Here is a 25348-nt window from a genome sequence, read left to right on the forward strand (position 1 = left end):
TGTCCTGTGTCTTCATTATTACACTTGGTTTAGGATAAGATACTGTACACAATAGAGGTAAATAAAATACTATATACACTAGAATAACATGGAATACAAATGTTATATACAACTGAGTATAATACAACAATGCCATAAAAGAGTAATGCACTTAATGTTATTGCTATTGCACATGTGTGGATGTGTGTTTTTTATCAGGTGAAGTCTTTGTTGTGGAGTCTGACAGCAGTGGGGAGGAAAGACCTGTTAAATCTCTCCGTCCCACACTGTGGGTGTTGCAGCCACCGAAGGAGCTGCTCAGTACTGTCATCGTCTCCTGTATGGGGTGGCAGATGTTGTCCAACAGGGATGAAAGTTCTGCAGCACTATATACATATGAAGAGTATTAACAGGAAAAAAATATATAAAATGCACAAATATACAAACCGGTGGGTGAGGAGGTGAATGACAGTATCATCCGCTGAAGTGGGTCCAGTGATGAGCTTACCAGGTGCTGAAACTGAGCCAGGACCAGAGGCTCCAGGGTCTTCATTAGGTGGGATGTCAGAGCCACCGGCCTGTAGCTGTTGAGGTCCTTGGGGTGTGAAGTCTTTGGCACTGGTACAACACAGAAGATTTTCCTGAACTGTGGGACTCTCCCCAGCCTCAGGATCAGGTTAGAGATATTCTACATCACCCAACACAGTTGGTCTGCGCAGGACCTGATGCCAACTTGGTTTTAATCCTCCTCATTTCCCTCCTAACCTGGGTGGTTGAGAGAGACAGGCTGGAGCCTTGTGTTAATGTGTGCTGGATGCTGTTGTTGGGGGTGGGTAGTAGTGAGCAGGGTGAGTAGTAGTATTTATTTATTGTCATTGTCAAGAACAATGAAATTGCGTTTGGGGCTTCCATACAACCCAAAAAAAGAAGAAAATAAAGTAAAGGAGGTATGAAGTGTCTGAGGTGTCAGAGGTGGAACAGCAGCTGTGGTGATGTGTGAGTCTGCAGCCGATGTTGAAAACTGCCTCATAGAGGAATCGAATCTGTTAAAGAAATGATACAGTTCATTTACATTCCCCCTGATCAGAGAATTCTGATCTTTGTGGCCCAAGATGGTTCTGAGGCCTCTCCAGACTTCGCAAACGTTGTTTTGTTGAAGCTGGTTCTCCATCTTCTGCCTGTAGCTGTCCTTCCTATTCCTTATCAGTCCTCTCAGCTCCTCCTTGTCTCTGGATTTGAAGAGATTTGTCTCTTCAGTTTGAGGCCAGCTTTAGGCTACGTCCACATTAGCCCAGATAGATTTAAAAACTGCATTTTCATCTGAAAACGCTCCCCGTCCACACTATCGTATTCAGTGGTTTTCACAGAGCTGCACGTCCACATTGAAACGGCAGAAAATGCTTACATTCCAGTACTGCACATGCATGAAATAAAAGAAGATTTGATCTGCCTCATTTCTGTCTGCTGCTTATTTATTTTCTGGCTTTTTGAAATGTTGCGGCAAAATGTTGAGGAAAAGCATCACATTTTTTAAATGGACTAACAATGAGGTGGCATTGTTGCTGCGAGTAACACAAAAATACAAAGTTGCAAAAGCGCGTGACAGTTAAAGAATTGGAAGAAAAGCTCTCTTGAGCATGTACAGACTGATATAAATCTTTAATACGGCTGTCAAAACTGAGAGCATTGTCCTTGTTTCAGACTGTCCCACAACATTATCGGCTTTGTGGACCACTTTATTGAGCCAGTTGGCATCTGCAAACTGCAACCTGCTGCCCCAGCATGCAACAGCAAAGAGGATGGCACTGGCCACAACAAACTCATAGAAAATCGTCAACCACCTCAGAAAATTACCTGGGCACTCTCGAGTGCAGTAGTGTTTTTTACCCAGTCCAGTTTATTTTCAGTGTGTACTTATATTTACAGTGCTCCACTATGTCTGCATTGACCCCTTTGATTAAAACAGGGGTCACGGGTTTCCTGGTCTTCCTAAAGTACAAAATCAATTATTTGGTCTTTTTCACTTTAAACTGCAGAGGATTTTGCTCAGACTACATGACAAAGGGGTCTGCCACAGCCTGGCACTCATCACCCTCAGTGATGCATCCAACCACCGCAGAGTCATCAGAAAATGATGATGGCAGGTCTTGCAGTGGCTGAAGTTTGTGATGTAGAGGGTGAAGAGAAAGGGGAGAGGACCGGCTCTTGTGATGCCACTGTTTTGCTGATCACCTTGTCAGACACCTTGTGTTGAAGATGCATTTATTGTGGTTGTCCTGTCAGGTAATCAACAATCTAGGACCAAGAGTGACCTGACTATGTCGAGAGTGATTTAGGAAAATTATGGCCAGTGCTGTGGCTAAGAATAAATAAAGCAGGCAAAAATAATGCTTTACATAAAGCATGTGTAGTCTTACCCACACTAAACGACCAATTACAGTTATTCACTGATTTATTTGATATATTAAAGGGTGTAATTCCAAATGAACATTTTTCTCATGTTTATGTTATGGATATTTATATATACTAATTCGGGGTGCAACGATACACAAAATTCACGGTTCGGTTCGGTTCGATACTTTGGTGTCACGGTTCGATATTTTTTCGATACAAAAAAAATGTTCATGCCTTTTTAATTTGTCATTTATTAAAATTATAAATATATATTTTAACTCAAAAGTACAGTTTTTAAATTTAAACCTAACCCTTGTGCGTGTTTTTTATTTTGACAGCGAATATGCACCTGCGGACCACTTATGTGCAGCCCGGGTTATTTAGCTCGTCATATTGCAGCCACAGAAATTCTTTTGTCCATGAAACCATAAAGCTGCACTTTCTTTTTGCCTTATAGTCTGATTTGTCATAACTTCTCCGTTTTGTGGTAAGCTTTTCTTTGGCTGTCACTTCTTCACCCTGACCTGTCTTATTTGGCTCAGCAGAACTAAAATATATATCTGTCTGTGAAGGTTCTCAGTCATCCAGGTCATCGTAGTCAAATATATATCCTGTTGCTTTTACACACGCACTCACATAAGCTCAGCGATTCTCTGCGCGATCAACCTCTCACATGTTTAAGCTTGCTGCAGGAGATTTCACTTGTCATGTTTGCATAGTAAGCTAACAATTAATAAGACGATGTCAGAGGAATTGGTGCACAAATTATCATCACTCACAGATCAGTACTGTCGCTCTCTATACACAGTTCACACGATTGCAAAGTGAAAGCAAAAAAACAAGCGCAAATTCAAACGCGATTTCAATATGTCACATATTGACAGTGGCTCACCGATGCCAATGACATAATTACCCTACAATAGCCCGACGGGCAGGGCAGAGATAGATTTTGGTACCCCGACTGAAAAAATCGCTAGCCCCGGGACGTCGGGCTAGCGATATTGCGAGCCCTGTATCTGATTGAGGAATCACTCATCTTTGGAAAAGAGAGTTTATTACATAGAAATGTCTCTTTCCAAAATAAAAGCTATACTATCCGCTTCTTCTGGGCTATATTCTCAGCAGCATATTAAACAGCTGTCTAAATGACTCGGCTAAAGTTAGTAGCATGCTTGCTTGTTTTTTTTCTGCTTCCATATGTCTTTGCACTAGGATGATGTCGGCGTAAATGTGCAGTCATATTCGTTGTGTTCCCACTAGTGCTTTCAGGTTAATCTCGTTGAAATGACCTTAACGCCACAACACGGCAAATCTCCGTTAACGAGCTACCGCCGATCGCCCCGTGCATGGGGCTAGACACGGCCAACACGTTAACGAGCTAACTGCGCTAACACACTAGTTCCCACCCATGTAATTGAGCATTGCATGGCACATCCAACATACTGTTTTACTTTAGTCCATGACTCGCTTACCTTCAGGGTCATACGTCACATGAAAACCAAATAATTCCAAACGCCAGATCTGAATGAGGGTGGGGGAGGTCCATGTTGTAAGGAGAGCTTAACTTCTGTCTCGCTAGCTTGCCCTGCGCTCTTCCTTCCGACGATGCTGTCTGTGTTGAGCGCTCAGTGAATCTGCGTTCGACTACTCCGCCTAGGCTGCACTGTCGACCCTAGGCGGAGCAGTCGAACGCAGATTCACTGAGCGCTCAACACAGACAGCATCGTCAGAAGGAAAGTTGATAAAATAAATTACAAATTTTGTATTGTTCGATACATATGCATACCGAACCGAAAGCACTGTATCAAACGGTTCAATATCGATACGAATATCGTTGCACCCCTAATACTAATGTATGCTGAAAAAACATTCTTCATCAAGTTATAAATCCAAATGAGTGATACTTCACACTATCAAAATTCCTAGAGGAAGATGTGGAAACTATGTTCATTCATCAGATATACATTATTGGTAAGAAATCACATGACCAAAGCAGAGAGCACGATTGGTTGAAAGATCTGAATGCTAAGATCCCCATAGATTATATGCAGAGCTGTTAGTGTTCATTAAGTTGAAGACGGTGGAATTACATAAAGGTAAGTCTGGATAAAATTAACTAATTCCTTCCAACTGGAACATCCAGATCCCTAATCCCTTGTGTTGAATTTAAATGCTATAATTCCAAGCATTGTATATAAATCACTAATGTTTAGTTTGAGGTCATTCTTTTGTGTGTGTGTGTGGGGGGGGGGGGGGGGGGGGGGGGGCGACAGTCAAGGAAGAAGTGAGTAACAGAATGCAATACTTGTTCATACCTTTATACCTTGTACCACCACACGTTAGGACCTATGTAATTCTCTGTGCGCACTTATTGAATTTATTTTAATAGCCATTCAGCCACACTAAAATCTTTTTTCACCAGCTCTTCTTTGCTGAAGGGCTCTGTAATGATTAGTCAAACTGAATCCATTTTTAGAAATCTGTTTCACAATAAGTGAAATTCAAATCAATTATTCATCCATTCAAATCTCTAATTCTTCCAATCCTTAAATATTATTCCCCAATTCTTCCAAGTCTTGTATCCAAAGTAACAACTATTCCAACAAATAAATACATATCACTAAAATTTTAAACAACATAATTCCCCATTCAAAGTAATTATTTTAGTTATTTTGTTATTTTGTAATTATATCATGAATTTAGAGGTATAAATCTTAACCTTTAAGAATTTAAGATTAGACACATAATGAATTTGTTTTGATCATACTGTCTGCAAATTGTTTTACAAGTCGAACATTATTTTGTAGACAGACTGTAGATTGTCCTTTGGACGTGAAGGGGAGTTAAGTTCAACAGTGAGTAAACATTCATACACACATTGGTGTAATTACATATTTACACATATATTTCTTTATCAAAACTTATACTTTTTTGAAAGAGACAGCTTTTTTTTTTTAAAAAAGACAACTGTCATCAAAAATAGTGCTTTAAAAAAATCAGAATCACCTTATTTAAGTTCAATATAAATACATGGAAGTGTTATGAAAGCTCTAAGTCAAATGAATCCATTTTAAATGGTTCAGCATTGCCTGCATCTGCAGAGGATTCATGTGTACATGTATTTTAAAATAATGATATCAAGCACCTTAATGGAATTGAAAAATCAGTGAATGTTCTTTTAGTATCTTAATTACAATCATTGATTCAGAGAAAATGTAGCAAATTAACCTACCATTCTGAATTAGACCAACCCCTGAAAAGGCTCTTCTGGGACAATTTGAGGCCAAAGGGTCTAAGGGATCTAAGGGTTCTTTTATTTTGAGAGTGAGAAAGTTGTAATGAGACAATTTACAGGTTATAATATTTTCAAAAATAAGATCAAAGATTGGGTTAATTTTACCAATTCAAAATATCAATTCATTCACTAGTATCACAGTCCCTAGTGATTCCAGGTGGGTTCTCCAAATAACTGGTCCACAACTTAAGAAAAAATATTAAAGACTTGAAAGTTATTTTAATCCCCTATTAAAAGTGGTAGACTTTTTATTCTTTTAATTCCTTTAATATTTGGTCAAGTACTGAGAAGTGTACACCTGGCTGCAACCACCAAGTACCTGCAGAGGGTCAGGCAAGTCCTGAGGAGTCAGCTGAATGGTAAGAACAAGATCCGGGCCATCAACACGTATGCCCTGCCCGTGATCAGGTACCCTGCTGGGGTAATAGGCTGGCCAAAGGAGGAGATAGAAGCCACTGACATAAAGACAAGAAAGCTCCTTACCATGCATGGAGGGTTTCACCCCAAGTCCAGCACCCTGAGGCTGTACGCTAAGCGGAAGGAAGGGGGCCGGGGACTGGTGAGTGTCAGCACCACAGTCCAGGATGAGACAACGAACATCCAAGAATACATTGGGAAGATGGCCCCAACTGACCGAGTGCTCAGTGAATACCTCAGGCAGCAGAAACCCAAGAAAGAGGAGGGAGACGAGGAACTATCATGGAAGGACAGGCCCCTGCACGGTATGTACCACCGGCAGATAGAGGAGGTGGCTGATATCCAGAAATCCTACCAGTGGCTGGACAAAGCTGGACTGAAAGACAGCACAGAGGCACTAATCATGGCAGCACAAGAACAAGCTCTGAGTACAAGATCCATAGAGGCTGGGGTCTATCACACCAGGCAAGACCCCAGGTGCAGGCTGTGTAAAGATGCCCCAGAGACAATCCAGCACATAACAGCAGGGTGCAAGATGCTAGCAGGCAAGGCATACATGGAACGCCATAACCAAGTGGCCGGCATAGTGTACAGGAACATCTGTGCCGAGTATAACCTGGAAGTCCAGAGGTCAAAATGGGAGATGCCCCCAAGGGTGGTGGAGAATGACCGAGCTAAGATCCTGTGGGACTTCCAGATACAGACGGACAAGATGGTGGTGGCTAACCAACCGGACATAGTGGTGGTAGACAAACAGAAGAAGACGGCCGTAGTGATCGATGTAGCGGTCCCGAATGACAGCAATATCAGGAAGAAGGAACACGAGAAGCTGGAGAAATACCAAGGGCTCAGAGAAGAGCTTGAGAGGATGTGGAGGGTGAAGGTAACGGTGGTCCCCGTGGTAATCGGAGCACTAGGTGCGGTGACTCCCAAGCTAGGCGAGTGGCTCCAGCAGACCCCAGGAATAACATCGGAGATCTCTGTCCAGAAGAGCGCAGTCCTGGGAACAGCTAAGATACTGCGCAAGACCCTCAAGCTCCCAGGCCTCTGGTAGAGGACCAGAGCTTGAAGGATAAACCGCCCGCAGGGGCGTGCTGGGTGTTTATATATATATATATATATATATATATATATATATATATATATATATATATATATATATATATATTTATATGCAAAGGATAGATCGCCCTTACGGGTGGAAAACGAATTTTATTTATTTATTCTTTGCCAATTTACAAAAGCGATAAATGGTAAAAAGAAATTCTAGGTTTGAAGTTGAACCTTGTTTTATCATATAACTTATTAATCCAAATGTGGGATACTTCGCACTAAGAACATTCCCAAAGAAGGATATGCAAATGATGTTTGTCATGTCAATTACATTAATTACATTTAAAATTCCAAACGAATCATCCTCCATTCCAAGTTCAGATATACGCTATTGGTAAGAAATCACATGATAAAAGCAGATGGCATGATAGGTTTGACAATCTGAAGGCTAAGCTCCCCATAGGTTATGTGCAGAGCTGTTAGTGCTGTCAGTTGAAGTCTGTGGAATTACATAGAGGTAAGTTGCGATAAAATTCACTAACTCCTTCCAACTGTAAGATCCCAATTCCTAATGTCTTTTGTAACATTTACTATACTATACTATAATTTTATACTTTATATAGTATATACTATACTATAATTTCAACTATTAAATGTAAATAACTAATGTTTAAAAAACAATTCCGTGTTTTCCATTATTTGTATTTTCGTTTTTCTAGGTTTCCTTTCATAATTCCTCAGTGAACAGTAAAATATTGTCACAGTCAAGAAAGAAGTCAGTAACAAAATGTTTTTTTATTTTATGTTTGTTCATACTTTTATACCTTGTAGCACCACACATTAAGATCTATGTAATTGTCTGTGAGCATTTATTGAATTTATTTTAATCGTACTATCTGCATATCATTTTGATTGAAAAATGTTTTTTAGGCTTTGGCTGCCTGCCAGGCAGATTATTTTTGTCAAATTAAAAAGGAACAAACGCCCTACAATAAAGAAGTACACATACAGAAATCAGCGCATAGAGACATCAACTCTTTAAATTCTTTAACAACACTAACATCTTTTTTCAACAGTTCGTCTTGCTGAAGGGCTCTCCAGTGATTAATCCAACTGAATCCATTTTTGGAAATTTGTTTCAAAATAAGTCAAATTTAAATCAATTATTCATCCATCCAAATCTCCAATTCTTCCAGTCCTTAAATATGATTCCCTAATTCTTCACAGTCTTGTATCCAAAGCAATAACTGTTCCAAGAATTAAATACATAACACTAAAATTTTAAACAACACATTTCCCCAGTAAAACTATTTTTTTTAATTATTTTGTAATTATATCATGAATTTATAAGTATACATACATACTACTATACATATCATGATAAGAATACATATCATACTATTTCTGCTACTTCATAGTATTTCTGCAAACTCATAGTATTTGTTCCAAAGCATAGTATTTCTGCTATGTTACATTACTATGCTTTGACACAAATACTATGATTTGGCAGAAATACTATAAAATAGCAGAAAAACTAAGATTTAGCACAAATACTAGAATATAGCAGAAATACTCTGTTTGGGCACAAACAGTATGCTTTGGCACAAATACCATAATTGCGTACAATTCCTATAACATAGCAGAAATACTATGATTTTCCAGAAATACTGTTTTAGCAGAAATACTAACTTTAGAAACATAATACCTGATCAAAACTTTAAAAACACTTACTAAAGACTTTCAAATTATTTTAATCCCCCTATTAAAAGTGGTAGACTTTTAATTATGTCAAGGTTTTCTTTTAATTCCTTTAATATTTGGTCAAGTACTGAAAAGTGTACACCTCAATTTGAAGATTTGCGGACAGAAATTTATAAATAATTCAACAATTAATTCACCTGTTCTGATGTGTATTCTTCTCTACAGGAAAAATGCCACGTCAGATGACAGAATGCCCAATATGCTTGATTCCATATGTTGCAGTTGGGCAGCATTTAAAAAAATACCACCATGTTGTAAACAAAGAAGAATTACATTTACTGCTAAATTACTGCTCTACAGTGTAAGTCACTGTCATACAGTATATGACAAAACATTGCAACAATTTAAAGTGGTAGTTGTAGTTACATTTGTCAAACTGGATGTGATATGCAGTTACAGGGGCAGGCTGGACTGTCCAGTATGTAAAGCTAAAAACCGTATAAGACTGGACAAGCACTTGGAAAATGTCCACTGTGAGATTGAGGTTAGTGTTTTGTATAGCTTACATTTTGTTGTTAAATTAGAATGCATTCTTATGTGACATGTTTCACTAACTTTCTCAAACATTGCTGTTCTATTGTTTATACCCTTTCAGAAATCAGATAAGAAGAAAGTAATGACGACAGCGAAACGATTGGCTAATCTGAAAGCCCTCAAAGCTCTCAGACGTTCAAATCCACAGCCTCCAATGGTGACCTCACTGGACATAGAGCAGCTGACTGAAAGCAGTGATCAAGAGGAGCAAAGTGATAGCAGTGATACCCGTGAAGAATCTGCAGAGATTAGAGAAGACAGCTCAGTCCATTCCCCTGTCAATCAGTCAGATGATGCTCAAGTCCAACATCAGAATTGCAAAAAGTGCAAAGAAAAGGATTTGTTACTTAAACTCCTGAAAAGGAAACTGAAAAGTCTGAAATCCACTGAGGATAAACTTGGCTTCAAACCTCTCAGCCCCCCCAAGCGCCAGAAATTTGAAAGAAGTAAACATGACCCAATAGCCCGGCTTCCTAAATTTGGTATGAATTCTTTGGCAATAATATTGTTTCTTGTGTAGTGTAATGTGAATTTTTAGAACTGGTTGTTCTATTTGGGAACTCACATCCCGCTAATTAAACATTACTACTAATTAGCAATATCTTTCAAATATCATTGTCAACCACTTGAATTAGAAGTATGTTTTCTGTACTTCATCAGTTTGTCATGACACTCCTAATTGCTATGTTGTTACTACATTTTATTTTAAACAGAGAAAGTCCTGAATGCTTGGTTTCAGCACATTTGTGGGACAGGTAAAAGGGACGCCGAAAACTCCAAACAACGGGTCTATCATGTCCGTACCTGGGCATATTTCATGTCTCACAATCAACTCCCTGCAATGACGTTTGCATTTATGGACAACAGAGAAAGACTGACTGAGTACATTTTTACAAATTTCTGTGATATATTAGTCCAGTAATCTCAATAATACTAAAGTGATTACTGATTTGTGTTTGTTTGTGGGCCTTTTTTAGATGGACAACTTATCTGAATAAATATGCTGTAACAACCAAAAGGATCTGGATTGGAAGTGTGAGGGCGTTCTTGCAATTTCTGATTGATGCACAACTGCCAGAGGTCAGAGCCTCCCGTAAGGCTTTAAAGGGGACTTTATTTGCTCTTCAGTCGGAAATGAAGAAGAGCAAAAGGGAGTTACACACCCACAGGCAAGCCATCCGGATCAAAAAATCACGTAAGATCCAACTTTACTACTTAGTTGTTACCTAGCATGTGCAATAAATAAATCATTTATAGATGTCATGATATCATGACTGTGATGTAGTGAGGAACAAGGACTCAAAATGTTGTAATGTAAGGTATAAATTGTATATAAGTAGGTCTTTTGTGCATTGTATATGTACAGTGGTATGCAAAAGTTTGTGCACCCCTGTTGTTTTTCAGGATGTTTCTTTATAAATCATTGGTTGCTTGAATTAGCAATTTCAATTCAATATATCATAAAAATCTGTATTAGGTCTGAAATACAACCTGTTTTATATTTACATCATTGCGTGCAGCATGAATGAGCATGACTGGAGCTGCAGGAACATAAAAACATTCTGTGTCTTTTAGAAATGCTTGTAGATCCTGTCCACATCACTGATTTTCTCCAGATGGCCACCACACACATCCCTGAAGCACTTGGTAAGTGTGTAGTTCATTTCTCCATAAGGACAACTCTAATAACCCCAATAATATCTCTGTTAATGAGAAATTATATAATATTTACTTACCAGCTGTAATCTGTATGTATATATAGTTCAGAATCTCAGATTTACAGAAATATATGACAGAACTTTTTGCTTTCAATTATAACAGACTGCTCATTTATAATCACTTGTTGGACTTTTTGATTTTTCTTCAAATATATAATACATATACAAACAGTAGCATTTGTGATGTTTATATAGGATTATATTAGGGGGAGTATATAGCAATATAAGGGATATGCTCCCCTATCCCTTGTGTCTTACTGTGCAACCTCTATGTTACTCAATAGTCGAGCTTGAGAAAAATCCCACACCTGAGAACCTAGACTGGTTCTATGGTCTTCTGGCTGGATTTGTCATCTGCACAACTGGGCACAGAAGAGGCGTCATATCAAATATGACAGTTGAGGAAGTTGGCACTGCTGAAGCGGATGGTGATGGCCGGCGGATAATCAGAGTAAAATCATTAAGCAATTATTTCTCTCCCTGATTAAAGATATTTTCTTACCAGCGACATCAATGACTGTGTGCAATGTAATTTAGTTGCTGATTCTTTTACAGGTAAAAGAGCACAAGACCAAGGAAACATTTGGCCATGCACTTGTTCCCCTAACGAACGACGAATACATATGGTTTCACCGCTTTGTGTACCACCGCCACAGATACCTTGGTGTATCATCACAACTGATGTTTACCAACACTCATGGAAGGGCTTATTGTAAGATGTTGGCTTCATTCCAAGATGCATGGAGGAAGTTTGGTATCCCAGGAAAACCCACGTTCTCTATGATTAGGAGCAGCATCAGCACTTTTGTGAGTAGTTTCCACTTTATGGTGATTCAATGTTTTTACCTTCCTATCCTTTTAGAGGGATGATATAAAACAGTCACCCTTCCTGGTTCTACTCCCGGTGTTTTAATGTTGAAAGGACATTTCTTTTTCTTTTTATTGTCTTCTGTTGTACTTTTTTTTGTGGTTCTGTCCTTAGCTCTGTAAATCTCCTTGAAAATGTCAAATGTTAGTGCAATTAATAACATTATTTAATGTTTACATTTGTAGAGTGGGAGATCCTTGGGAACCCAAAGCAAGGTACAAGTCCACCGGATGATGTGCCATTCTGATGCAACTGCAGCGAGGTTTTATGAGGCAGATTTAAACTTTGACGAAGCCTTCAAGTGCCGCAACAATGCTGCAAAGGCACTTGCTGTGAACAATAGAACCAGAGACTCTGAGGAATCTACAACCTCAGAAGACAATGAAGATGTGTTGCAGAGAAGATATGCTGGACCAAAGAAAAGAAAGTCTAGTCAAAATGCCACAAGAGGAGAAATTGTGAAAAAGAAGACCAAACAGCACGCAAACACCATTGACACAGACACATCTGGAAAACACCGACATAAACAGAGTGGCAGGGGAAGAGCAAAAGTGACTACAGAGAGTAGTGAAAGTGAAGATTATGATGATAACTGTGAACACATTGACCTTACAGCAGCAGGTACATTGGGATCCACCAAAGGTAAAGATAATGCTAAAGAAAAGGGAAAAGCCACAAAGGACACAGGACATTTCTATAGTCGTACTCAATTTCTTAAAAACAAGTTCAAATGTTGGGAATATCCTAAAATTATGTCAGAAAGAAATGCAATCCAAAGAAAAATGCAAAATGTTGTTAGACCAAACGAAACAACTGAGGGTGTGAACCAAACACAGACAGAGACAAGAGATGAAAACAGTGAAGCCTTGAGGCCAGAAAGCTTGAGTGAAGATGGAAACAGTATGCAAACAGTGACTACAGATAACGAAGAAGACAAAGCTGAAGATGAAAATGGTCCCTTGTTGAACAAAACAGACATAGACCAAGAAGTTTCCAGTGGAGTAGTGAGAAAAACTACAGAAAAAGTCCAAGCTTTGAGCAGAGAGGATATAGGCAAAAATAAAAATGAACCAGAGACAAAGATGACAACCAAGGGAAAAGGCCACGTGAGAGCAAAAGGAACAACTGAAAACAAAGACACAGTTAGAGTAAAAGAAGATGGCCCTGGGACTAGCTATGAGTCTCCAGTGGCACACCCAAAAATGAGGAAAAAATCTCTAACGCAGAAAAGGTCTTTGACAAAGTGTGATGAAAGCAAAGAAACAGAGCAAGAAGGCAACAAGCAAGAAAGAAAAAGACCAAAGAGCCTGACTGAAAGACAGCTGTTAAGTCCAAAGATGCTCAGAAGTCACAAGAACAAAGACACACCTAAAGACACCAACAAAAGACAAAAAGCCATACAAAGACTCAGAGGAAAAGGGTTTTTCAGTTGTTTTTGATTTTACTTTGATGTTTGTTTTACTACATTTTTGAAAACTTTGTGATCATGTGAGGTTTTTTGTTTTTTACTCATTTTACACGGACGCTCTGACTGTTTCCTTTTTTTTTTTTTTTTTTTTAGATTTTACTCATTTTGGTCATGTGAGGTCTTTTTGTTATGTCTGAGAATTGTTTTTATTTTTTACTTTTAAAATGTAATTTTTTTCAAAAAAAAAAAGGACAAATACTGATATACATAAGTTCTTGACAACAAATGCCAAATGCAATAATAAAGACTTTTCTGTTCAATTTGAAAATTGTGTGTCTTTGTTTGCTTGTCAATCATTATTCATGGATTTCATTGTAATTCCAAATAACTCACATTTTATACAGACAAGGCTGCTAAAGGATGATATGTAGATGTCATTAATAACATTGGCTGGATTAACACAAAAGAAAAGAAGAAAAGGATGAAGAAGATTGAGAAGCAACAAGAGAAGCTAGAAAGTTTTGCTGAGGATTGTATATCGCTGCCATTGCCCAAACTGAGCAGTCATATTTCACCTCAGTTGAACGCCTCCACACCCTCTCAACTGCCTGCCATAACCACACCAACATCACTTCACCTGCCTGTTGCTTAAACATCATTGCTGAATCTACCGCCAGTCTGCTCCACCAACATCTCCCCCGCCTGCAGCTGCTACACCATCATCACCATTGGATCAACTGTCTGCAGCTGCGGCGCTACCGGAGGGGCCCGCTCTGCCCGAGGGGGTCAGCATGCAGGAATGGCCTGCAAAGTCAGAGCTGGAGGTCAGCGGCACACCAGTGACCTGCTCAGTCGGAGCTGGAGGTCAGAGCACTGGAGGGACCTCCACGTCCAGCATGGCCTGCTAATCACGAACCACCTACCGCGCTTCGCCATTACCCATCGGAACTGCTACATGGCAGTCCACCATAGCTCCTTCACTATTTTGTTTATATAGTGACAAATCATGCCAACAGTTGTCTCGAGCTGCTTAATTTCAGGTTAAGACCCGAAAATAATACAAAGAAATCAGGAAAAAACTGATGATGGCCATCATGAGCAAAGGCTTTGGGAACAGTGGCAAGGAAAACTTCCCTTTTAACAGGGGAGATCAATTTATTCACTTACATTAACAGACATTCCAAAAACTGGATAAAAATTCCTTTTTTCTGTCATTGTTAGTGTGGATCATTCCACCTACCTTCTCCACCACATCACACTGATCAGATGGTAATGCCTTTCACCCTGGTTTATCTCTGACATCAGCACCAACAATTCTTTTACGTTTTTTGTTTAAAGTTATTTTATTGGAGTATCTACCAGCAAGAATTTTGAGAATCAAAGATCACTTTAACAAACTGTGATTTCAAATGAGTTAAATGTTGCACTAACAAGATTCCCAAAAGCTGTTATTATATTATTTTAATTTAATTTGATTACATTTAGTTTATTTTAATTATAGAAAAGATTCCAAACGACTCATCTTCCATTCCAAGTACTGGTACCATCAACTATGTTGGCAAATTAGATCGTGTGATTGGCTGAAGGATCTGACTCATCATGAACTTTGGGGGGAGGAGCAATAACGTCAGACTGTGATAAGAGTACAGCAGACTGGCAAAGATTTGTTTCAAGGTAAGTGCAATCCTAACCACTAATTCTTTCCTTTTGTTATGATCCTAATCCTTAGTCCTTCCAATGATACAATACAAATAGCTAAACTTCCATAATTTTCATCCCTGTCCCTGGACATTCCAGTTATGTAATATACATCACTAATGCTTCCAACATTGTGCTGATGTCCTCTGTATGCAGTGCGTCTTTGGAAACATGCCATGCTATGTGCACCAAACATCTGAACTGCATTTAATGTTTTTGTTTATATTTTATGTATTTTTTAAAATAATTTCTCTTTCAACACAGTATTGCAAGTCCTTAGTCAAGTGGGCTCCTCACAAGAAGAAGAAAATGGATAGAAGAGCGAGTACTCCAATTCCTGAGGACCCTGTGAAAAGCAATAAACCACCACTGGTGGAAAAAGATGAAACTAGGAAGCTGGAGATTTCTGAAGCCATTAAAGAGCCTCAGTCCAGCAATGATGGTGTGCCAGTGAATGTAAGTTAACAGAGTAACACAGCCAGCAAGAAATGAAATATCAGATGAAATGAGTTACTGTAACAAATACTAAGAATCTCCTCTCTTCATTTGTCTTTGCAGGCAGACGGTGTTGCCGATGGGAAAGGAAAATGACTGCCAATAAAGACACACAAATATAGCTACACACACACGAGCATGCATGCACCTGCACACATATGTTCATATACAACAATGTTCAGATAAAGTTCAATAAAGTTCTTGTTGTTCAACTGCAAAATCCTGTGTTTTCTTTCTCACACTGATGGAGGATGGGAAAAGTCCACAGTCATGGTATTCAAAAAGAATATAATGCAAAGATTTGCAGCTGAATCACAACATGAGGAGCAGCATTGTAATGTAATCCTTCTTATATAATACTGTTATATACCTACTTACTACTTGAAGCACTATAGATTAAAAGTCCCATTTTAACTGTAGATTAAAACAACACTTAAAAAAACAAGTTTAATAATTTGTTTGAAAAGGTGTAATTCCAGATTAAAGTTACAGTACACTAATAAGATTCACAAAACAGATTCACTGAATGTTATTTATTATAATTACAGAAAAGACTCCAAGCGAATCATCTTCAATTCCAAGTACTAGTACCTGCTAATATAGGCAGAATTAATAATGTGATTGGCTGAAAGGTCTGTGTAGTTATGAGTTGGGGTGGGAGGGGCAGTGATGTCAGAGTGTGGTAAGAATACAGCAGACTGGAAGAGATTTGCTTCAAGTTAAGTTCAATCAAAATCACTAATACTCTCATATTTTATGATATTAATCTTTTGTCCTTCCAGAATATAAATCACTACTGCTTCCAACATTGTTCTGATGTTCTTTTTCTACTGATAGCCCTGTGCATTACTTGTAGGATTTTTGATTAAAAATCCAATTTCTTAACTGTAGATTAAAACAACACTCTATTTAAATAGTTCATTAATTTATTTGAGAAGGTGTAATTCCAGATCAAAGTTGCAGTACACTTACAAGGATGATATGCAAATGCCATTAATTAGGTTTGTCGCATTAATTACACAAAAATCATCCTTGATTTCAAGTTAGTTTAGTAATGGATTATTTGATTTGCTAATCGACAGTGATGTGAGTAGAAGTCCTGAGAAGTGTGATTTGGTAAATGGGAAGTCTAATCACCATTCCTTAACTCTAAATTACTAATTCTTCTGGCTTTAAAAAAAATCCTAATCCCTTAAGATAAAAATAAATACATAAAAAAAAAAAAAAACACCCAGCGCGCCCCTGCGGGCGGTTTATCCTTCAAGCCCGGGTCCTCTACCAGAGGCCTGGGAGCTTGAGGGTCCTGCGCAGTATCTTAGCTGTTCCCAGGACTGCGCTCTTCTGGACAGAGATCTCCGATGTTGTTCCCGGGATCTGCTGGAGCCACTCGCCTAGCTTGGGAGTCACCGCACCTAGTGCTCCGATTACCACGGGGACCACCATTACCTTCACCCTCCACATCCTCTCGAGCTCTTCTCTGAGCCCTTGGTATTTTTCCAGCTTCTCGTGTTCCTTCTTCCTGATATTGCTGTCATTCGGAACCGCTACATCGATCACTACGGCCGTCTTCTTCTGTTTGTCTACCACCACTATGTCCGGTTGGCTAGCCACCACCATTTTGTCCGTCTGTATCTGGAAGTCCCACAGGATCTTAGCTCGGTCATTCTCCACCACCCTTGGGGACATCTCCCATTTTGACCTCGGGACTTCCAGGTTATACTCGGCACAGATGTTCCTGTACACTATGCCGGCCACTTGGTTATGGCGTTCCATGTATGCCTTGCCTGCTAGCATCTTGCACCCTGCTGTTATGTGCTGGATTGTCTCTGGGGCATCTTTACACAGCCTGGGGTCTTGCCTGGTGTGATAGACCCCAGCCTCTATGGATCTTGTACTCAGAGCTTGTTCTTGTGCTGCCATGATTAGTGCCTCTGTGCTGTCTTTCAGTCCAGCTTTGTCCAGCCACTGGTAGGATTTCTGGATATCAGCCACCTCCTCTATCTGCCGGTGGTACATACCAGTCCGAACGACATTCCAATGTCATTGCTGTATAGCCTGGTAGTGTGGATCAGTGAATCGATGTCTCGTTCACTCTTGGCATACAGCTTGATGTCATCCATGTACAGGAGGTGGCTGACAACTGCTCCGTTCCGTAGTCGGTATCCGTAGCCAGTCTTGTTAATGATCTCACTGAGAGGGTTCAGGCCTATGCAGAACAGCAGTGGGGACAGAGCATCTCCTTGGTAGATCCCGCACTTGATGGTGACTTGTGCTATGGGCTTGGAGTTGGCCTCTAGTGTTGTACGTTGAGTTGAGTTCCTGATGAAGGCTCTTAGGGTCCCATTGATCTTGTACAATTCTAGGCATTCCAGTATCCAGCTGTGGGGCATTGAGTCATAGGCCTTCTTGTAATCAATCCAGGCAGTGCACAGGTTGGTCAGTCTGGTCTTGCAGTCTCGGCTGACTGTTCTGTCTACCAGTAGCTGGTGTTTTGCGCCTCTGGTATTCTTGCCAATTCCTTTCTGTGTCCCACTCATGTATTGACCCATGTGCCTGTTCATCTTAGCCGATATGATGCCTGACAGGAGCTTCCATGTAGTACTGAGGCAGGTTATTGGTCGGTAGTTGGAGGGGACCGGTCCCTTCTTGGGGTCCTTGGGGATCAGGACTGTCCGACCTTCGGTTAGCCATTCCGGGTGTCTCTCGTTAACTAGCAGCTGGTTCATTTGTGCTGCCAGACGCTCGTGGAGTGCAGTCAGCTTCTTTAGCCAGTAGGCGTGAACCATGTCGGGCCCTGGTGCTGTCCAACTCTTCATACTGGAGACCCTTTCTTGGATATCTGCCACTGTGATGGTTACTGGACCCTGTTCAGGGAGGTCGCTGTGGTCTGCCCTCAGATCAACTAGCCACTGAGCATTGCTGTTATGGGTTGCATCCTTCTCCCATATGCTCTTCCAGTATTGCTCCGTCTCCAGCCTTGGTGGTGCTGGTGGTAATAAGCTGTTCTCTTATTATTGTTCCCTTGCCACTGAGAGTACACCTTTGCTGGTTCTGTGGAGAACAGCTGGTTTATTCTCCTGCCTTCTATCTCTCTGGTGTACCTCCTCAAGCGGCTGGCCAAGGCTGTGAGTCTTTGCTTGGCAGTTTCCAAGGCCTCAGGTATGGACAGCTTGCTGTATTTCTTATGCACCTTCTTTGTCGCACCTTTCTGCAACTCCGTTAGTTGGCTAACCTCCCTCCGTGCTACTTTGATCTTGCTCTCTAGCCTCCTTCTCCATGGAGGGTACTGCCCCTTGTGGCTGTTCAACTTGTAGCCAAGCATCTCACTGATCACTGCTGCCGTATTGTAGATCAGCTTGTTAGTGTCGGTAATCGTGGTTGTAGGTATTGTCCGTAGTGCTGCATTAACATCATCTATGTCTGCGGTAGGCTCGCTTAACATAGGGGGTCTAGCCTTAGGACCCTTACTGGATACAGACGCCCCAGGCAGGAATCGCTACGCTATCCAGCTGCTATATATATATATATATATATATATATATATATATATATATATATATATATATATATATATAAAGATAAAAATACAGTATCTCAAAATGAAAACATAACCGTAAATTCAGACACGTAAGGTAGTGCTGAAAAGAATGATCTAATTTGCCAACATAGTTGAGGGTAACAGTACTTAAAATACGAGATGACTCTTTTGGAATCCTTTCAATAATTAAAATGAATTAAATGTAATTAAATTAATATTAATTCCTTTTGGGAATCTTGCTAGTGCAATGTTTAACTCTTTTGGAATCACATCTTGTAAAAATGATCTTTGAGGAGGAACCAGGACGCGGGGGACCTCACCAGCCAGTGGTGAAGGTTGGGAAGAACAAGGGAAATTCCTGGCCCGAAGTTGGGGTGCTGGCTTGACTGGCCTCACTTCCACCCAAGACACCGTGCTTTGCAGTCCTGCTCAGCTGTCAGTAAGCCACGGCTGGATGGCTCATGGGGCTTAGTCAGGCAATCGGAATATGTGGTGGTGCATGGATTGTAATACCACTGCAGGTGAGATGGACACACCTCTTTGATCTTGCCTCGCCAGCTTAAAAGCTGTATTGGTTCCTGTGTTGAGGGTTGTTGCGGAGATGTGAAATAAAGCATGCTGAAACGCTTAAAAGTTGACACTGGGCCTTCAGTGGTTTGTTACTTAGGTGCCAAAAGCCAGGATTGTGGGCAGTGCAGACCCACAACTGGACTGGCAAGGGGAGGAGCACTGCCACTCCCCCAAAGTTTGGTGTTGTATTCACAATGATCTTTTAGCCAATCAGAGAACTGAATTCTGCTATTTTTAAAGGGTACTGGACCTTGGAAAGCAAGAATACCCATTAGGAATTTTGTGTGTAAATAATACTAAATCATTAGCAAGAGAAATAAAAAAAAATAATAAATAAAAAAAAAAAAAAAATATATATATATATATATATATATATATATATATATATATATATATATATCAGATTGTTATTGTGGCGAGAATAAGGCACGGCGGGACCACGGAGTATCATTCGGAGCCATCTTTATTTACATCTCACCACAACACACCCAAACCCCTGAGTCCCCGTGTTTTTAACTAGGCGGGCGTGATTAAGGATGCTGTGCAGGTGCGTCCGCCCTCCCTGCACGGCACCGCAGACCACGCCCCACCACAGTTACTGTATCTAAGTTGCAATTGTCATTTGTGGCGGAGGTGTGGTCCGGGGCGCGGCTGCAGGGGAGGAGTGGTGCAGTGAGCTCAACGGGGCGGTGCTGGTAAGAACAGCTGATGGCGATTTTGGACTGATGGTGGTTTTTCCTTCCCTTTATATAGTGAGGCGGAGAGGAGCGGAGGGAGGAAGCTGGGGAAACCGACCGCTGCCACACGGTGTTCAGCTGTCATTCTGTGGACACTCACAATAAACGTGCATCTGATGTTAACGACGTGTGTGTGGGTGTATCTGTGCCTAGTGTGTGTCACAAGTGGTGCCGAAACCCAGGACCTTGCCGGTGTGGGGATGTCCGACCCGCAGGCTGCGCCGCCCGCCCAGCCTTTGCAGCTTTTGGCGCAGGTGCTAGCGGAGATGGCGAAAATGAACCACGACCATGCGGCGGCCCAGCGGGCTCACCTGGCTGCGCTGCAAGAGCAGACGGACCGGCAGACTCGGCAAACCTGTCGGCTGGCCGTGGCGGATCGGCCGTTTGCTTGGGCCCGGAAGCTGCATGATGCGGCCGTACGCTGGCTGCAGCCGGGATCGTCAGAGGGCGAGACGCTGCTGGTGGGCAAAGTGGTGCTGGAGCAGTTCGTGGAGGGGCTGCCTGCAGAAACGGCGAGATGGGTCAGGCGCCACCGTCCCGCGAGTCTGGAGGTGGCGGTTACGTTGGCAGAGGACCACCTTGCCGCTAGAGCAGGGGAGCCCGGGGACAGCGGCAGGAGGTCACGTGGGGTGCTCGACCTGATTAAAGAAAGCTGGGAGGACAGTCCGAGCCCCGCCAAGAATGAGATTCAGTACGTGTTAGACCTGAGAGCAAAACTCCACACTTTGGGGAGGTTGTCACGGGAGAATTTGCTCCAGGCTCAGCAGCGTCAGCAACGCCTGTATGACAGAGGGGCTAGACTTAGGCAATTTTCACCGGGAGACAAAGTGCTTGTATTACTCCCTTCTTCCAGCTCGAAGTTGCTCGCCAAGTGGCAAGGACCCTTTGTGGTCACACGGCGAGTCGGGGACGTTGACTATGAGGTCGCTCGGTCGGACAGGGGAGGGGCCACGCAGATTTATCACCTCAATCTCCTTAAAGTGTGGAGAGAGGTTGAAACCGCTTCTCTGGCAAGCCTGGTTAAGGAGAGAGATGAGTTGGGGCCGGAGGTGCCAAATTCCATCATCCCCGCCTCCCTCCCTTGTGATGACCATCTCACACAGGCCCAGAGAGCGGACGTTGTCGCGTTACAACAGCGTTTTGCGGACGTGTTCTCCCCCCTGCCCGGCCGGACGTCTCTCATTGAGCATCATTTTGTAATGCAGCCTGGCGTGACGGTGCGTTCACGGCCCTACAGGCTCCCTGAGCATAAACGGCAGATCGTTCAGAGAGAGTTGGCGGAAATGCTGAAAATGGGAGTAATAGAAGAGTCGCACAGCGCCTGGTGTAGCCCCATCGTTCTCGTAGTGAAGAAGGATGGGTCGATCCGGTTCTGTGTCAACTATCGCAGGGTGAACGAAGTATCACGCTTTGATGCCTATCCCATGCCCCGGGTCGACGAGCTCCTGGACCGGCTGGGCACGGCCCGCTTTTTCACGACGCTGGATTTAACCAAGGGCTATTGTCAGATTCCCTTGTCTGCCGAGTCCAGGGAGAAAACGGCCTTCTCCACTCCGTACGGGTTGTACCAATTCGTTATGCTTCCGTTCGGCTTGCTCGGGACCCCTGCCACCTTCCAGCGCCTCATGGACCGGGTGCTGCGCCCGCATGCTGCGTATGCTGCTTCCTACTTGGATGACGTGATCATCCACAGCGACACCTGGGCGGAGCACGTGCAGCGGGTGGCCGCGGTCCTGGAGTCCCTGAGGCAGGCGGGGCTCACGGCCAACCCGAAGAAGTGTGCGGTTGGACGGAGGGAGGTGCAGTATCTGGGGTACCACTTGGGGGGCGGGCAGGTGCGTCCACAGGTGTGGAGAAGACTGCGGCTATCGCATCCTGCCCGCGCCCTAAGACCAAAAAGGAGGTGAGACGGTTTTTGGGGCTGGCGGGTTACTATCGCCGGTTCGTGCCGGGGTTTGCGCAGCTGACCAGCCCCTTAACCGATCTTACCCGGAAGGGTGCTCCAGATCTGGTCCAGTGGACGGGGCCGTGCCAGGCGGCGTTTGTGCAGGTGAAAAAGGCTCTCTGTGGGGAGCCGCTGCTTCACACTCCTGACTTTTCCCTCCCTTTTGTTCTGCAGACTGATGCCTCGAACAAGGGGTTGGGGGCCGTTTTGTCCCAGCAGGTGAGGGGGGCCGACCGTCCCGTTCTTTACATCAGCCGGAAGCTGGCGGAGCGCGAAAGACGGTACAGCACCGTGGAGGAGTGCTTGGCTATCCGGTGGGCGGTCGACTCCCTTCGCTATTACCTCCTGGGGCGCTCATTCACCCTCTGCTCGGACCACGCCCCGCTACAGTGGCTTCACCGCATGAAGGATGCCAACGCCCGGATCACTCGGTGGTATCTGGCTTTGCAGCCTTTTAAGTTCAAGGTGGTCCATAGGCCGGGGCCGCAGATGGCGGTGGCCGATTTCCTCTCTCGCTCGCGGGGGGGGGGGAGTAGGTTCGGCCGGTGGGCTTCCCGGCCTCAGTCGGGCGGTGGGGGTGTGTGGCGGAGGTGTGTGGCGGAGGTGTGGTCCGGGCGCGGCTGCAGGGGAGGAGTGGTGCAGTGAGCTCAACGGGGTGGTGCTGGTAAGAACAGCTGATGACGATTTTGGACTGATGGTGGTTTTTCCTTCCCTTTATATAGTGAGGCGGAGAGGAGCGGAGGGAGGAAGCTGGGGAAACCGACCGCTGCCAAACGGTGTTCAGCTGTCATTCTGTGGACACTCACAATAAACGTGCATCTGATGTTAACGACATGTGTGTGGGTGTATCTGTGCCTAGCGTGTGTCACATCATTATTAGTAGTATTAGAAGTGGTTGTAGTAATATATATTATTAATCAGTATCAGATACTTTTATTAATCCCAAAAGGGCAATTTATTTTAAATTATTCACAAAACCTATAAAAAGTAATAATCATACAATTAATCGATTTGACCCACGTCATAATTGAATACAGGGAGTGCAGAATTATTAGGCAAATGAGTATTTTGTCCACATCATCCTCTTCATGCATGTTGTCTTACTCCAAGCTGTATAGGCTCGAAAGCCTACTACCAATTAAGCATATTAGGTGATGTGCATCTCTGTAATGAGAAGGGGTGTGGTCTAATGACATCAACACCCTATATCAGGTGTGCATAATTATTAGGCAACTTCCTTTCCTTTGGCAAAATGGGTCAAAAGAAGGACTTGACAGGCTCAGAAAAGTCAAAAATAGTGAGATATCTTGCAGAGGGATGCAGCAGTCTCAAAATTGCAAAGCTTCTGAAGCGTGATCATCGAACAATCAAGCGTTTCATTCAAAATAGTCAACAGGGTCGCAAGAAGCGTGTGGAAAAACCAAGGCGCAAAATAACTGCCCATGAACTGAGAAAAGTCAAGCGTGCAGCTGCCAAGATGCCACTTGCCACCAGTTTGGCCATATTTCAGAGCTGCAACATCACTGGAGTGCCCAAAAGCACAAGGTGTGCAATACTCAGAGACATGGCCAAGGTAAGAAAGTCTGAAAGACGACCACCACTGAACAAGACACACAAGCTGAAACGTCAAGACTGGGCCAAGAAATATCTCAAGACTGGTTTTTCTAAGGTTTTATGGACTGATGAAATGAGAGTGAGTCTTGATGGGCCAGATGGATGGGCCCGTGGCTGGATTGGTAAAGGGCCGAGAGCTCCAGTCCGACTCAGACGCCAGCAAGGTGGAGGTGGAGTACTGGTTTGGGCTGGTATCATCAAAGATGAGCTTGTGGGGCCTTTTCGGGTTGAGGATGGAGTCAAGCTCAACTCCCAGTCCTACTGCCAGTTTCTGGAAGACACCTTCTTCAAGCAGTGGTACAGGAAGAAGTCTGCATCCTTCAAGAAAAACATGATTTTCATGCAGGACAATGCTCCATCACATGCGTCCAAGTACTCCACAGCGTGGCTGGCAAGAAAGGGTATAAAAGAAGAAAAACTAATGACATGGCCTCCTTGTTCACCTGATCTGAACCCCATTGAGAACCTGTGGTCCATCATCAAATGTGAGATTTACAAGGAGGGAAAACAGTACACCTCTCTGAACAGTGTCTGGGAGGCTGTGGTTGCTGCTGCACGCAATGTTGATGGTGAACAGATCAAAACACTGACAGAATCCATGGATGGCAGGCTTTTGAGTGTCCTTGCAAAGAAAGGTGGCTATATTGGTCGCTGATTTGTTTTTGTTTTGTTTTTGAATGTCAGAAATGTATATTTGTGAATGTGGAGATGTTATATCGGTTTCACTGGTAAAAATAAATAATTGAAATGGGTATATATTTGTTTTTTGTTAAGTTGCCTAATAATTATGCACAGTAATAGTCACCTGCACACACAGATATCCCCCTAAAATAGCTAAAACTAAAAACAAACTAAAAACTACTTCCAAAAACATTCAGCTTTGATATTAATGAGTTTTTTGGGTTCATTGAGAACATGGTTGTTGTTCAATAATAAAATTATTCCTCAAAAATACAACTTGCCTAATAATTCTGCACTCCCTGTAGTCTGACAGCTGAATATTAGTAGAAATACATTACATTGCATTTTTTACTTAGTCTTGGGAACAAAAATGAGAATCACATTTGAATTCACCTGTAGTTTTCTTTTCTTGTGTACAGTTTGAACCACCATCTTGATGTTACACAAACTGAACTTTGCCATCCTGCAATAACCTAGTGTGAGAATGAAGACACTCCATTTTGACATTTTTAACTTTAACAAACTTTATTAAACTTCATTTTAATGTGCATTTATTTGATTAGATGTATTTGTTGAAATGGAGCAGGAGCAAGACTAACAAATAGAATAATATGGCTAAAGCAACTGTTGCAAATAGTATCCA

Source organism: Aulonocara stuartgranti (genome assembly GCF_965226115.1).
Source record: "Aulonocara stuartgranti genome assembly, chromosome: 22".
Lineage (NCBI taxonomy): Eukaryota > Metazoa > Chordata > Actinopteri > Cichliformes > Cichlidae > Aulonocara > Aulonocara stuartgranti.